The sequence below is a fragment of the Tupaia chinensis genome, unplaced genomic scaffold, assembly GCF_000334495.1.
Source record: "Tupaia chinensis unplaced genomic scaffold, TupChi_1.0 Scaffold146837_1, whole genome shotgun sequence".
Taxonomy (NCBI): domain Eukaryota; kingdom Metazoa; phylum Chordata; class Mammalia; order Scandentia; family Tupaiidae; genus Tupaia; species Tupaia belangeri.
Genome location: NW_006206691.1, coordinates 3107624 through 3124090, shown reverse-complemented (window position 1 = coordinate 3124090; position 16467 = coordinate 3107624). Strand labels below are relative to the sequence as shown.

The 16467-nt window shown below is 38.3% G+C and overlaps 1 pseudogene; it reads right to left on the bottom strand.

Annotated features, from left to right (window-relative positions):
• The window catches only part of LOC102475255 (28S ribosomal protein S36, mitochondrial pseudogene), a 22823-nt pseudogene extending 7166 nt beyond the window's left edge, over nucleotides 1-15657 (bottom strand).
• Between the last annotated feature and the right edge of the window lie 810 nt (nucleotides 15658-16467).

Below are 16467 nucleotides of genomic sequence, written 5' to 3'. Positions count from 1 at the left end.
CCTGCTGGTTTTCCCTCTTGGTTTTCTGGTGCCCAGAGTGCTTTTGTTTGGGTCACCAACCTCAACTTCTGTTGCATTCTTCATTCTTGTCTAACTTTTGTGCTTGCAGTCACTTATCCAGTTCTGATCTCTTTCCAATATAATCTCGAAATAGAATCTTGGCCAAGAGGTTCATAAAATAACTTTTCCTAGAATGACCAACCAGCTCTTCTTTGCCTGGGACTTACCTGGTTTTAGTAGTGGAAGTTTGGTCACCCTATACCAGACCCACCTTTTACTACCTGCATCTCTGGTTGCTTAGTTTGAAAGATGATGATAATATATTTGCACAAAGATTTTATACAAATACAATGCACTTTCTTCTTTAGAGGCAATCTTTATTCCTTTTTTTCTTACTATGTTATATATCAAGACATACTCTGCATCCTTTTATGGCACAGGAAAATACGTATGTCTTATTTTCCTCTAGGATATCATAAATAACTGGAAGATTTGAAAAGTGGGTGTCCTAGAGTATACATTTCTAAAATACCTGTTAACTGTGGACCTGTGTACATGAATTGGAGCTGGAATAACCCCATGGACCAATAATAATAAGGAAAAGATAAAAGAGAAATGTACTACCAATACCTACTGTGAAAATAACTTGTAGTTAATAACTACTTCTACCCAATTTTCTCACCTATAAAATGCTTTGACGTGAAATCGGACCCCAGGAAGCCAAAGATATAAATTGTGTTACCTGGCTGCTGCTTCAAATGGTGAAACACCAGGTATAGATGAGTTGACAAGAGAATATAAGTAAGTTTTTCCATGAAGAACATTTGGCATCCTGTTTAGTTAGAAGGAGAAATGTGTCATTCCTTTAAAAAAAGTCAGTTATGTATTCTTTTAATAATTCTCAGTAAGTGTTTACTGTTTTCCTGGAATGTGTAAAATACTAAAGGTATAACAATGAATATGAATCACACAGTTTCTGACCTTCAGATAAAATTTGGTGGCCTAAAAGCCTTCAGCAAGCAGGACTAATATACAGCGAGGAAAGTGTGCTGATCTACTAAAGTGTAACATGTCGGGACTCACGGGAAGAATGACGCCTATTTCAGACCTGTCACTCCAGTCTTAGAACAGAAGAGGGCCACCCCAGTGGTTAAGGAAGCTGGACTGCACACTGTACAATTTGAGTACTGATCTCAGTAACTTGAAAAACATGTCACACCCATGTACACGCATGCCCCCAAATCTTACAGGATGGAGGAGGGGTTGCAACGTGACTATACCCCATTGAGCTCCCTCTCCAACTCTGTCTTTTTGTCTCTCTCTGGAAATTACACATCACCCTCTTGCAATTTAAAGAAAAAAAATAAAGTAGAATAAAATATTTAGGATGGAAGGGATTTTAGTGATTATACCAGGGATCTTCAGAAAGTCCATGGAAATGTATATTATCAAGAAACTATGCAACGGAATTTAAGATCTTTATATTAAAATAATTCATATGTTAATTTTTTCCACAAAGTTTCTGAGGTCCCCATATATTAGACTGGACATATAAAATAAAGATATATGTATAGAAAGAGAGCAAGAAAGCTACTATGAAGAATTGGTTCCAATATTTTGCAGACTGAGATCTGCAGTCTGCAAGCTGGAGACCCAGCAGACCTCCCTAGCTGCAGTTCAAGGTGGAAGAAGACTAACATTCTGGTATAAAGACAATCAGGCAGAGAAAGCTTCCTTAGTCAGTGTTTTAGTCTACTCTGCTCTTCAGGAATTAGATGAATCCCACCCACAACAGGGAGAGTGATTGCTTTTACTAAGTTACTGATCCCAGTGTTAATTTAATCTAAAAGTACCCAGAGAGATCCAGAATAGTGTGTACCAAATATCTGGGCAGCCCTGGACTACATCAAGGGGGCATATAAAATTAATCGTCACAGTGATCATGCGATTCTGATTCCTTGTTTTAAAAAGGAGGCCCAGGTAAGTAAAATAACTTGGCCAAGGATACAAAAGATTGGGAAGCAAGGTTTCTGTGTCTGGTTTAGTACTCGTTCAGGAAACCGAAGACAAATGTGTTTATATACTCTGTGGGCACAGAATTCCTGAGCCACACAGACCCCACCTTTCAACTGCTCACCTAGACCTTGCTTCTCTGGAGAACAAGGGTGACAGGGTGACGTTTCTAATTCTTATTATTCTAAGTCTTCTGACTCCTCAGGGCCCTATTTTCTTAGTAAATCTTAGCATCAAGTCTACTTGTTATATTTTTTTAATTATTTTATTTAATTTTATTTATTTTAATTTGATCTGTGTGTGTGTGTGTGTGTGTGTGTGTGTGTGAAAGAGAGAGAAAGAGAGGAGAGAGAGAGAGAAGGAAGGAAAGTGGGAAAGCAAGCTGCCAGGTTTGAGACTCAAACTGCTGTTGGCCATGTGCTGTTGGCCATGTAGCAGACCTGTGCCCTTGACCACCACATCACCTGCCGACCCCTAAAGTCTACTTGTTCTTAACCAGGAGTATATATCACAAGTACATAGAAGCTCTTTCAAAATGTACATTCCTGGTCTCTGTGCCTCGTAGTTTGACCTAAGCCAGAGACACCACTCAAGTACCCTTCAAAGCACACTGGAACACATCTCTACCACCCACTGGCACACATACACACTTGGGTTCCAACAGAAAGCTTGAGAAATTTATATGCAGGCCGTGTTGAAGAAATATTGACCCATAAAGCTTCAACAGTTTCATGTTTTGGTTCATATGTTTTCTCTGCCCTCAAGATGAATTACTTTCTTTTTGCACATGTGGCCCGGTTTTTTTGTTTTTTGGGGTTTTTTTTTTTTTTTTTAGATAATTATTTTATTGAACTTTATTTTGTTTTATTATTTTTTATTTTACCAGAGAAGGACAAAGAGAGAGATAGAGGGAAAGTGAGAAAGCAAGCTGCCAGGTCTGGGACTTGAACCACAGTTGGCCATGTGGGAGTTCAGTGTCCTTAACCACCACACCACCTGCCACCCTGTGGCCAGTGTTTTTCAAGACTCAGGTCGAAGCACCCTCTGGCAAAACTAAAATAATTAATTAAGTAATCATCTGGACACTTTAACTTTCAGACTTCTGTCCTACAGAACTGTGAGAGAATAAATATTGAATTAAACCACCCATAACTCTGTTATGCAGCCTTAGGAAACAAATACAGGGCTATAAAAGTCCCCTTTGCTATATTAAGCATTATAAAATGCATTGTCTTCCTCTAGCACCTAATGTTTGAGAGATCTTAAGCAAGAGTACACATAGAGGCCCAAATACCAGGTGTTAAAATATTTTTTTAATTATTTTATTTAATTTTATTTATTTTAATTTGATCTGTGTGTGTGTGTGTGTGTGTGTGTGTGTGTGAAAGAGAGAGAAAGAGAGGAGAGAGAGAGAGAAGGAAGGAAAGTGGGAAAGCAAGCTGCCAGGTTTGAGACTCAAACTGCTGTTGGCCATGTGCTGTTGGCCATGTAGCAGACCTGTGCCCTTGACCACCACATCACCTGCCGGCCCCTAAAGTCTACTTGTTCTTAACCAGGAGTATATATCACAAGTACATAGAAGCTCTTTCAAAATGTACATTCCTGGTCTCTGTGCCTCGTAGTTTGACCTAAGCCAGAGACACCACTCAAGTACCCTTCAAAGCACACTGGAACACATCTCTACCACCCACTGGCACACATACACACTTGGGTTCCAACAGAAAGCTTGAGAAATTTATATGCAGGCCGTGTTGAAGAAATATTGACCCATAAAGCTTCAACAGTTTCATGTTTTGGTTCATATGTTTTCTCTGCCCTCAAGATGAATTACTTTCTTTTTGCACATGTTCCAACAACAGATAATTACAGACACTTTCTTGGCAGTCAACCTCATCGTCAGTGACCTTTTCCCAGAGTCATAGGTTTTAACCTGAGCAGAACAGTACCACTCCTGGGATTCAGACACGTCTGGGTATTTCAGAAAACTTGTTGCGATGGGTCTAACAAATCAGTTTGCACGCAAACTGAGACACCACTCCTCCCATGCGGCAGAACGGAGGTGATTAGCAGAGCCGTGACAGTAGTGGAAGTGCTCAGAACCACATATGAGATGACTTGTTGGGATTTAGAGCACAGATTGAGGAAGAGGCAATGCAGGGACTGAAGGAACAGGGGCAGCAAAGACATAAGGCAGTGCATAAAAATCAATCTGTCATTAAAATAGAGCCTATGGCAGTAGCATGATGCCCCTTTTGAAGATGCCCACATTTATCTTATAATCTGTGAACATGTTACTTTACATGGCTAAAGGCACTTTTCAGGATCCAGCTACTTTTAACTACTGACTATGAGCCAGGGTTAACTAGGTAGGCCTAATCTAATAAAAAGTCCTTAAAAGCAGGAGACCTTTTCCTGTCACAGTCAGAGAGAGAGGTCATGGCAAGAGTAGGGTCAAACAAATAGAGTCTAGTGTTGCTGGCTTTGAAAATAAAGGAAGGGCCTATGAGACAAGGGAGGCGGGCAACCTCTGAAAGGTGGAAAAGGCAAGAAAACAGATTCTTCTCTAGGCCTGCAGAAAGGGGTGTAACCCTGCTGACACCTTGACTTTACCACAGTACGATGACAAATCTGTAGTAAGTTTGTTTTGTTCAAACCCTAAGTTCATGGGAGTTTGTTAGAGACACAATAGAAAAACAGTAGAAGGTCTTTAACCAAGAAGATGTTACTTCATGTCAATAATTGGGTTTATCTGAAACTAGAGTAGAGTAACTATAGGAATACCCCCCTTTTCAAGAAAGAAAACTGCCCATGCTATTTCTCTAAACTGCTTTCCACTGTTTTGAATGCTTTGAATTTACCTGACTGTTGAGCTTCTCACATGAGCCTGGTGTCTCTGACCACAAAGTAACAAGGACTGGTTCCAACTTGCATATTTTACACATACCACACCAGGCAGAACAGCTCCAGAACTCAACCACACTCATGGTGGAGTTGCCCTGATTTGATAGACAAGGAGAAATGTTTTGAACCAACTGCCTTCAGGTGGTTGCTCTGAAGTGAAAGATTAAACTGAATTATTTATTCATACAACTGCAAACATGACAGCCGGAAGTTCCATGGTGAGAAGCCACACTTGGGACTCTATTAATCTCTATCACCTGAGTGATATGTGTTCTGCTTGATGCAAACTCTTCTCTTTGGTGTTATCAGGTATGCCCTCATGATTGTACTTCTTACGTTTACCTAATATGACACTGGTCCAGCAGGTGGTGTGGTGGTTAAGGCTCTGAATTCCCACACAACCTACTAAAGTTCAAGCTCCAGATCTGGTAGCTTGGAAATCACACCAGATGAGTGTGCATAGAGCATAAAACCTTCAGTGGAGAATGGAGAAGGAATCATGGTGTGGCCACTGCCCCTGGGGGAGGGGACTTCTCAGTTTTTCTCCCTCTGTCTCTATCTCTCCAGTGAGTATATACACCTTAAGGCAAAAAAACGTTAACAATTTAATAAAATTAAAAATACATAGTATGACACTATCTCATCCCAATAATGATTCAGGTTACCATCAATCCACTAAACAGAATTGGAATGGTCCTGAATGAATACCTCAAGCCAAGTAAAAAGGTTAATATAGAAGCTAAAGAAGAAAGACACACAACTTGATAAATTAATTTCTTTATATTAATATAATTTAATTGTCTAAATCCAAAACACAAATGGCATCCATGGGGCCAATACGGCAAGGTAGCCTTTCTCTGCTGCTTGAAATCTTAGTGATAATAATTTTCCATAGGCACGATGACCATGCTGGAAAAAATGAATATTCACCTGCAGAGAAATGGAACTGGATGCCTATCTCTCACCATTAATAAAAAGCAAGTCAAAATGGATCAAAGATCTAAACATAAAACCTCAAACTACAAAACTACTGGTGGAAAACACAGAGGAAACTCTTGGAGACATCAGGGTAGGCAAAAACTTCTTAAATAAGACCCCAAAAGCATAGGCAGTAAACCAAAAATAGACAAATGGGATTGCATCAGATTAAAAAGCTTCTGAACAGTAAAACAAATAATAGAGTGAAGAGACAACCCTCTGAATGAGAGAATATATTTTCAAACTCTCAAAAAAGGGACTCAAAAAGCATATGAAAAAAATGTTCAACATCTATCTCATAGGGAGATGTGAATCAAAACCACACAGAGATACCTAACCCCAGTCAGAATGGCTAAGATTAAAGAAACTAAGAATAATAAGTGTTGGTGAGGCTGTGGTGAAAAGAGAACCTGCCTACAAAGTTGACGGGAATGTAAACTAGTACAGTCACTGTGGAGAAAAATAGGGAGATAGAACTTCCATATGATTCAGCACCTCCATGATCCAGCAGTTCTACTCTAGGGTATCTACCCAAAGGATAGGAATACACGCAGTTGGGAAAACACTTGTATTTCATGCTTATTGCAGCATTATTACCAATTGCTAACACATGGAGTCAACCTAAATGTCCAATGAATTAAAAAGTGTGGCATGTATACACTATGGAATACTACTCAGCCTTATAAGGAAATGAGACTCTGGCATTTGATAGAAAGTGGATGAATATGGAAGATGTACTGCTAAGTAAAGCAAGCCAGACTATGAAAGACAGGTATTGTATGACCCCACTTAATATATGCCAAATGTCAACACTCTGGCAGAAACTGAAAGATTGAATGGTATAAAAGTAGAGAGAGCAAGTGGATACTAGATACATTGTTGGAGGAGATTGTGAGGGAGGAAATCAAGGGAAAAGAGAAGCAAAATATTTAAAGGACACAAAAATGGAAAATTATCGGCTGATGGTAATGTGCATGGTTATAAATTTGGACTAATATACAGTGTATTCATGCTGGGAAAATTTATTTTGTATGCTGTAGCAATATATAATTCATGTAAAAAACAAAAAAAAAAGTACAAGAGAATAAAATTTTAAAAAAGACCTTGACCAAAGGAAAAGGGGCTGAACTTCAGGAAATAATTCACATAGTAGGTCTGAGGCTGCTATCTTTACCAGGGCTTACTCACAAAACTACCATTACTGGTATCTGGGAACTTTGCACTTAAACCATCCCTTAACTGATAGGAGCAGCTGTGGTTTAATATATCTCAATTATTTGTACAAACAGCATGGTTTATGCTAACACCTGCTTCCCTTCTAAGAGTCTGATGTGCTAAGCAGAAGCACCTATGTGAATGGCTTCCAATAAATTTGGGATATTGATTCTCCAAGTGGCTTTTCTAGGTAGAAACCACACAAATATCGCTGTCTCTTTCCACTGTCAGTGAAAGAAGCTTACTCAGTATGCCCAGAGGCAGGCAGGAGGTGGGCAGGGAATGGGCTGGGTGAGAAAGTCAGGACTCTTCTTGGGTTTCTCCAAACTCAGTAAGTGTCTTTTTCCCTCTACTGATTTCTATTGTGTTTTCTTCCTTTGGAATAGACCTTAGCCGTGAGTACAACCATAAACTGAGTCACTTGAGTCCTTCTAGGAAATCATAGAACAAGTGAGTGATCTTCACGGCCACTCCACAACCAGCATGTTTATGTGGATGCACGCATTACCCAAACCGAACTCAATAATGTATTCACATATGTACTTATACACCATTATAGTTTCATATATACCTAACTATTCTAATTATAGTAACTCTAATATATGTAAGTATAAATATAAAATAGTGGATGTATAGATATTTGTATACACACGAGCACATGTAAACTACCTGTATATTTATTAATCATCCTGGATTAATAAATAAATTGTTAACTATTTGATATATAGTTTTACCTTGCTGTCCATATAAGGTTAGTTCCAGGATACCACAAGGATAATGAAATTCACAGATGGGGGACCAGCAGTTAGTGTAATGGCTATGTTATTGAACTCCCACATAGTCGACCGCAGTTCGAGTCCTGGATCCAGTGGCTTAAACTCACGCCAGACGTGAGTGTGTGCGTGCCCAAGATCCCGCGAGGAGAACGGAGGAAAAGGAATTGCGGCGTGGCCATCCTCCCTTGGGGAGTGATTTCTCGCATTCTGTCTCTCTGTCTCTTTCCGTCCCTCTGGAGAGCGCACGCACATGCCCTATAGCAAAAACCTCTCCAAAACAGATAAACAAAAAACTTAAACAAACCAAAAAAAAAAAAAAATCTAAAAAAATTTAGCAATCCACAGATGCTCATATCCCTTAATTACAATGGTGAGGTATCTTATAATGGTGAGGTATCTGTACATAACCTATAAAGATCTTCTTGTCTACTTTGAATTGTTATTAGGTTACTTATACGTAATTTTTAAAAAGTAATTATTTAATTTTATTTGTCATTATTATTTATTTATTTATTTGACCAGAGAGAGAGAGAGAGAGAGAGAGAAGGAAAGTGAGAAAGCAAGCTGCTAGGTCTGGGACTCGAACTGCAGTAACCAAGTGGAAGTCCAGCACCTTAATCACCACACCATCTGCCAGCCCCACTTTATAGGTAATTTTAACATCAGACATGAATGAAAATGAAAATACACAGATAAACTTCAGCATTTCTCTTTTAGGGAGCTACATTTGCCCCCACTTCACAATTGGTGTGGCCTGATCACATCAAAGTTGAGGTAAATCTGCCAATGAGGAATCTGCTGAAATAGAGGACCTACTGTGTGTGTGTGTGGGGGGGGATTAACTATTTGAAGGGAATTCAGAAAGTTCCTGAAGAACAGATTTAAAGTACAATTTTATTGTGGTGCAAACAAAACTTTTAAATCCGCACATCCTTTTCCCATAATATGACTTTTCCACGAGCTTTTTGAAGATCCTGCCTCTAGTTTAGATATCTACAAGGAGCTTGTGCTACATAGTCTGGAAAAAAAAATAGAAAAATCACTTGAAACCACTACAAACAACTGAAGATAAACGCATACAAGTATAAACAAAGTATCTGTATCACATCTCATTTCAATTCCACATAAGAGTCTCAGGAAGAGAAAGAGAGAAAGAGATAAACAGTACAGGTAAAGTCGTACATCTTTGTATTCAATAAGTATTTGCCTCAGAGCTATGGGAGATGAAGACATGAATCAGCTCTTCGTAAGTTGCTCTCTGTTCCCAAGGGCCTTTTAGAGTGTGATCATCTCACCCTGCTGAATATCATTTTATGATTTTCATATAAAACACAGCCCCTAGACATAAGCAATCTTCTTCGACTGCTACTTAACCAAAGCTTTTCTTTCGGGGTTAATTTTCTCTCTCTGTTATTGTCTCTTCACATGATTACTTTAGAAACTTACTCTTCAAGTAAGATGCTTTAATGTGTGTGTGTAAGCATGCATATCTCAGTTTCTAGAGTTTCCTGTGTAGTTGCAAGTCACTGGCACAAGAAACATTTAAGTAACAACAAAGTTGTTATATGTTGGTTCTGTAGTGGAAAAGTGGTCATTGTGTCCTCCTGGAGTTCAGAAAATAGGGAAGACAGGGTGGTTAAGGTGCTGGACACTCCCACATGGCTGACCATGGTTCAAGTCCTGGACCTGGTGACTTGCTTTCTTACTTCCTCTCTCTCTCTCTGCATCTGTCTGCTCAAATTAAAATAAATGAATAAATAAATAAAATTAATCAAACAATTATTTTAAAAAAGAAAATAAGGAGGGCACATGTTGGTGTACTGGTCAGTAAAAGTTCTTATGGAACCCTAGCACATGAACTGAGATGTTTTATATCTCGTGTAGAATATAAACACATATGTTAAATAAGTTTTGTTTTATTAGCCTATAGTTTACTTACAATATTTGACAGGCTGCTTTGGGTCTTGTGATGATCTACTTTCTTTGTCAATGCCAAATAAACAAACACTGTTATGTAGATACTATTATTATGCTCTATTGTACTTTATTGCCATTATATGTGTAGGGGATTTAGACTCACCTCTGCTCCTGCCAATTCAGAAGTGAGATTATGCCCAAGTGAAGGCCAAATAACTGACTACTGATGCCCTACAATTTAAAATATCCTGGAATGACATTTATATGTCCCAAAGGACCACAACTTCCCCTCAGCTGTCATCACAGTTCATTCTCAAAAATCCTGAAACACTTTACTGATCTGATGCAAATCACTTTGAATGTCATCACTTTTTACACCTCCAAGTGAAGGAAAAATCTGAGAGGTCATTTCAAAATTGATGACACAAACAAGAGTTGAAGAGTTCTGAGTGCTTAGAGGTAGATATGATCTGACTTTCTATAAGGAGAAAGGGGGAAGGAAAGTGGGAATTTAGGACCTCTAAAAAAAAAACCTTCATCTCTTGCTATACACTTATCAAAAGTTTCCTTGCTTGGAAACAAACATAGTTGACTAGACTTTTCAATGAATGCAACTTAAAAAACCCTGAAAGATAGCCTGCAATAAAATAATAAATGTCAAGAAGATGATGGATTCATGAGGAACCCTGAATCCAAATGATACCAAATTCCATTTATCTGAAAAGATTCACAGTGAGGATTACCAGACTGTAACAGGTGGCTACTTTTAAGTACAGATGCTAAATGTCATACCTGCAGATGGTTCATCAGTAGAACATGTAAAAAACATCTTAATTATATATTATGAAGCCTTTTCATAAAAAATTAAAAGATAGGTATTCATTATGCTTGTTTGAGTTATATTACTGAGTACAGATGCTGTTATGAGTTAGCTGGTGCTTTAATCAAAACAAGTATCAGTGGATCAATTTAATGATATGAAAGTTCTGACTTCAGGTTGGAAAGTTTCAGGCAATGCAAATTTCTTGCAGTTTCTTGATTTATGCATCAAAGCAGAAAACGTTCCTCCACTAGAATCCCACATCAATACATGCCAGGGCAAAGAAAGAGATACTCAGCTAGTCATCCTTAAATAGGAGCTTTCCAACTTAACTTGGACTACTCCTGTAAGCATATCGTACCTGAATCCCAAAGGTGAAAACATTTAATTCCTCATATGGACTTTGGAATCACTGTAACTGATTTATACATATAAAAAGATAGGTGAAAAATAGGTTATTCATATGCATATACACTTTACTGTGATTGGTCAATTTATACATAGGCAAGGTCACAATGCCTTACCTATTGCCAAATAGCAAATCCACTCTTAAAGATGATTTAATTCTGTTTTTAGCATATTCTTTATTTTCTTTTTAGTTTTTAGCATATCATAAAAGTACCTTATACTCTGAGTCCTGTCTGTCCCTCTGTAGACTGATGTTCTGGCCAATGGTGAGTGGTTTAATTCCACTTCCCCAGCTCCCCAAGTAGGTGGTGTAAGAAAACCTTAATGTTTTTCTTCTCATTTATATGGAATACAAATAAAACTTGGGGAAAATTTCAATTTAGAAAAATAAAAATCTTTGGGTCTAGCAGGTGGTGTGGTAGTTAAGACACTGGACTCCCACATGGCCGACCATGGTTTGAATCTTGGACCTGGCCACTTGCTTTCTCACTTTCTCCCTTTGTCTCTCTGGTCAAATTAAAAAATAATAAATAAGATTAAATAATCCTTTAAAAAAATAAAAGAAAATTATTAGATTCTGAGTGGGATTTCATTAAAGGCAGCTCTCCAAATTATTTGAGTCGCAGCAAATCCTCTTGGTTTATGTATGGCTGCAGGTGGTAGCGATAGTGTATTTGTTAATCAGTATTCTCTTTGCCTGATATTTCCTATCCCATTTCATCTTTATGACAAATGGAGATTCAAAATTTATCTATAGGACAGTGCTCAGTTCTCTAGATGCATGACCCTATCTGAAAAATAGGGCAATAATGATGCCATGCTATTGTGTAGGGTTGTGTGCGTATGTGTTACATCTTTGAACATATTTTAAAAAACCAGAAGTGCCATGTAAATTGAAGGCTTACTGTGCATGGTTTTAAAATAAAGCCAAATTTAAGAAACTTTCTTAGAACTTAGAACTCTGAGCAACATGATTTGTAAATAGCAAGCCCAGAGTCAAGTCTGCCAGTAATTAAGTGCAGCTGCCTGGGAATTTCTGTGAGAGAAGTTCTCTTCTTTTTTTTTTTTCCCCTGTTCTCCTCTTTTTAATTCAAATGAGCAAAACAAAACAAAGCCTTCTATTTTTAATTATCATGATAAAATTATATAACATAATTACATTAAAAATAAAACAGTATAGGAGTGAAAAATAGAAAGCAGAAGTATATTACATTTCTCATTCCTACCTCCTAGCAGTACCACCATAAACTATTTCTTGTATATCCTTCTTAAGACTCTTTTGCAAAAACAAACCTATCTATTTACATATCTATATACATATATTTATCAGTCTTTCCTTACACATGGAACAGTGTGCCTTACCAGAAGAAATGCCTGCCACAATTTAGATTTGTTATTTTTTATTCTTATTTAGCAAGAGAGTATCAGCTGGTTCAACTTATTGGCATAAACAGATAATCACCTTATTATCCCAAGTAGTAAATCCATGAAGACTGAATAATCTGATTGTACAAGAAAGTGGGGCATAACCAGGTTTCTCAGACTTGAGAGAAATGCCTACCACCTTAGTACTCACAGGACAAGACTGGGTTTCTAGGTCTAGGAAGTGATCAACTTTGGAACCTGTACTAGATAGAACACCCTTCTGGGGTTCAGCTTAAAATTAAGCAACTTGTAGTGAGCTTCTTTCTCTATTTTCTTTTTTCATTATTTTCATTTGTTTTGTAGTGAGCTTCTTTTAAAAAGCAAGCTAGACAGTATAATTAAAACTTAGGAATTTCAGCTTATTCTGTTGAGGAAGAGAGACTGGCTTCCATAGCGTGGCTCCTAGTGCCACAGAGACATCCTGACAGGCATGCGTGTGTTCTGTTTAGACAAGCTTTGCCTGTTGTCAGTGTTTGTCCAGCCTGGAAGTATGATGGTAGTAAAGAAAAAAACTCATGTTTTCACTCTTTCTAAGGAACAAATATTCAAGTTTCCTTTCATTCCAAATTAGCCAAAGTATTCTCTTAAAACTTCAGCTTGGAGAGAGATAAAAAAGGAACAAAACCACTCCAGGGTGAAATCATGGACATATTAGACTATGGGGAGGGGGGTGCATGGTCAGTTCATATACATGCATTGATATGTACACTTCTTTCTTGGGATCTCCCACAAAGAGAACTGGACGAAAGTCAAATTTTGAAAGTATATCTTAGGTATTTTAAAATATGGAGTTATATAACTTAAAATAAGTGCTCCACCAAGAATGTGAAATTCAATCTGGGAATATTGGGAGGAATCTCAAAGGAATAGACAAATCTCATCAGTAGTGGCTGAAATGCTGAAATAGACAGGCTCAGGGACCAGTGAGAATGCCAAAGAGAGCACCATGTCACATCAGGTGGTAGGCTGTGGGCAAAGGAAATGAACAGTGGTTTAAATATGAATCTCACGCCAGAAAGTGTAATGGGGAAGTCTCTGGAATAAAAGCAGCTTCTTATATAGCCAATACTGTTTTGCTCCAGAATAAGTTATAAGAGAGATTTGGTCTTCTTTTTTAAAAAAAAAAAAAATGTATTATTTCCATAAAAGAGAAAGAAAGTACACTCAGAATGGTTTTCACTTCCAGCCTCAACCAACTCAGCTCAGACTTCTACACATGTGTGCCAAGTGGGTACAGGAGAGCCTTTAAACATAAATCCAGGATCTTCCCCTGTCAGGTCCAGGTGAGGTACTGCTGCACCATCTGACCCCAGGGGTTTGTTTATTTTTGACCTGTTGGTAATTCTCTTTACAGATTATGTGCATTTTAGCTAGTTTAAATTTTGAAAGTTCCGTCCATGTTTGTAGAATAAATTGGGTATGATCCTTTACCCAGAGCATTGAAATTTCTTTTCTCACCTCATGTATCTCTGCTATCATTTCACATTAGGACATAGCACTTACGTACCTCTGTCTTCTCAATGGTTGCATAAAATGGTCACATTTTACAACAGTATCATGAATTACTTAATTGATTCCTCATAATCTGTCATTTGGGCTGTTTTCAGTTCTTTGTAAATACAATGTTCAATAACCATGTTCATGCTCATATTTATGTTAGTGTAATCTGCAGATTAAATTCCTCAAACAGGATTCCTTTGCCAAAGAGATGATGCATTTTGAATTTGATACCTATTGCTGATAGCACTCCAAATTATTTTGTTTCTACTCCACCCAGGATGTAAGAGAGTTTTTCTTTCTTTGTAGGGATAGCAACCCTTTGCAGAGGTAGTTTCAAAGTTCTTGTAATGTTACTTAATGTCAATTCTATTCAACTCAGAACATCTCCATTCCTTGGGACCAGCAGAGGCCATAAAGACAATGTCGCCAGACTCCCATGTAGTCCCGAACCCAGTGGCTTAAACTCATGCCAGGTATGTGTGCACCCAAGATCCTGAGAGGAGACTGGAGGAGAAGGAATTGCAGTGTGGCCATCACTTTCTGTCTCTCTGTCTCTTTCTGGCAAGTGCACACAACCTATAGCAAAAACCTCTCGGGAAAAAAAAAAAAAAAAGACTCCATTCCCATCCTTCCAAAGTACTGATCCAAGTTAACTCCTTCAAGATAATAAAGAGAGGGGCCAGCAGGTGGCGTGGTGGTTAGGGGCACTGGACTCCCACATGGCCGACCACGGTTCGAGTCCCGGACCTGGCTTGCTTTCTCACTTTCCCTCTCTCTTGCTCTCTCTCTCTCTCTTGCTCTGTCCTTCTCTGGTCAAATTTAAAAATTAAGTAAATAAAGTTAAATAAAATATTTTTTAAAAAGATAATAAAGAGATAAAGTGGGCATTTTATCTCTGAGTCTCTACCTCTGAGAGATGATATTAGCCCAGCAATATTGCTTTTCTTTATAAAAAGCAGCTGCCAGTTTTCTTTAGAGCACTTCACACTCACAGTTTTGCAGGCACAAATGCCAAGGAGGTGCGTGGTGCACCTGCTGATTCACAGTTCCATTTGAGAAAACTACGTCAAAGCAGCTGAAGGTGCTGGCTCAATTTTGGTTGCACCCCACCCTCTTCTCCACTTCCCCTCAACAAATCCACACACAGATGTTGTTCACACCTTCTCATTTATGGCACCTCCAGTTAATCTTGCTGATTCATTTACTTATCACGCAGTTATGAGATACTGATATTACCAAAAAAGAAACACTCCTTAGAAAGGTAACACTTCTAGAGGCTATATAAGCAGCAAGAGAGGGCAATTTCAGAATACTTGCACAGCAACACTTTTAATTCTGAAGTGAAATTTGACCAAAGTGAAATCTCTCCTGTCAAAATCCATGCAGGTTCAGTTGCTTCTGGTATGGTCATTGCTCATGTCACATGCAGTGTTTTGCACCTGGAATGCTTCCCTTTGACTTGATGGTAATAAACAAAATTAAAATTAAAAAAAAAACAAAACTATTATTTGTGTCAAAGAATACTAGGGAAAAAAATGAGAAAAGGGCTTTTGGACTTGCTGATTAAAGAAGGGGAGTCTGGAAAGACCATTCCACTTCCTATGTTTAACCCACAGTTTTGGGCGTCATAGTAACCTTCTTACCACAGCTATACCAGGGCTCCAGAGGGTCACTGCCAGGTTTAGAATCGGAGATCTTACCCATCTGCGGCAAATTTGGCACACTGGTGATTTTGAATGAAAGAGCCTAATTTTCTTTTTTGAAAAAATATTTAATTTTATTTTTTGGTAGTAGTTTAAATTTGACCAAAGACAGAGAGAGAGAATAGGAAAATGAGAAAGCATGCTGCCAGATCCAGAACTTGAACAGCAGTCGGCCATGTGGGAGTCCAGCATTTCATCCACCATGCCATCTACTGGTCCCATATTTTGTATATTTATACTGCTATCTTTTTAAAAAAGAATTATTTAATTTTATTTATTTATTCATTTATTTCAATTTGACCAGAGAGATGCACACACACACACCGGGGGGGGCCGGGGGGGTGGGGGCTAGCAGATAGTGAGAAAGCAAGCTACCAGGTCTGGGACTCGAACCATGGTCAGCCATGTGGGAGTTTCCAGCACCTTAACCACCACGCCACCTACTGGCCCTGAAAGAGCCTAATTTTCAACTCATGGAATTTATATAGGAAGTCATAAAATTAATGAATAATTAAGGTAGTTTTACACAGTTAGAAATATCAAGGAAATTTAAAAAGGTAATATGATAGCTGAGTCCAGATTACATAGAAAGCACCATTACAGCGGTGATGGAAGGCATCTTTGCAGGGGTACCATTTGAGCTAACACCAGAATAATGAGGTATTTGAACAACTTGGGGGAGGGGGCGGTGCAGGGGTAACCAGGCAAATAAGACATCTCTAAGTAGGAAATTAACTTTGTATATCATTAGAAAAAAGAAATTACTGCCAAAGGGCACATGCACTCACCAGAGAACCAGAAAGATAGGGAG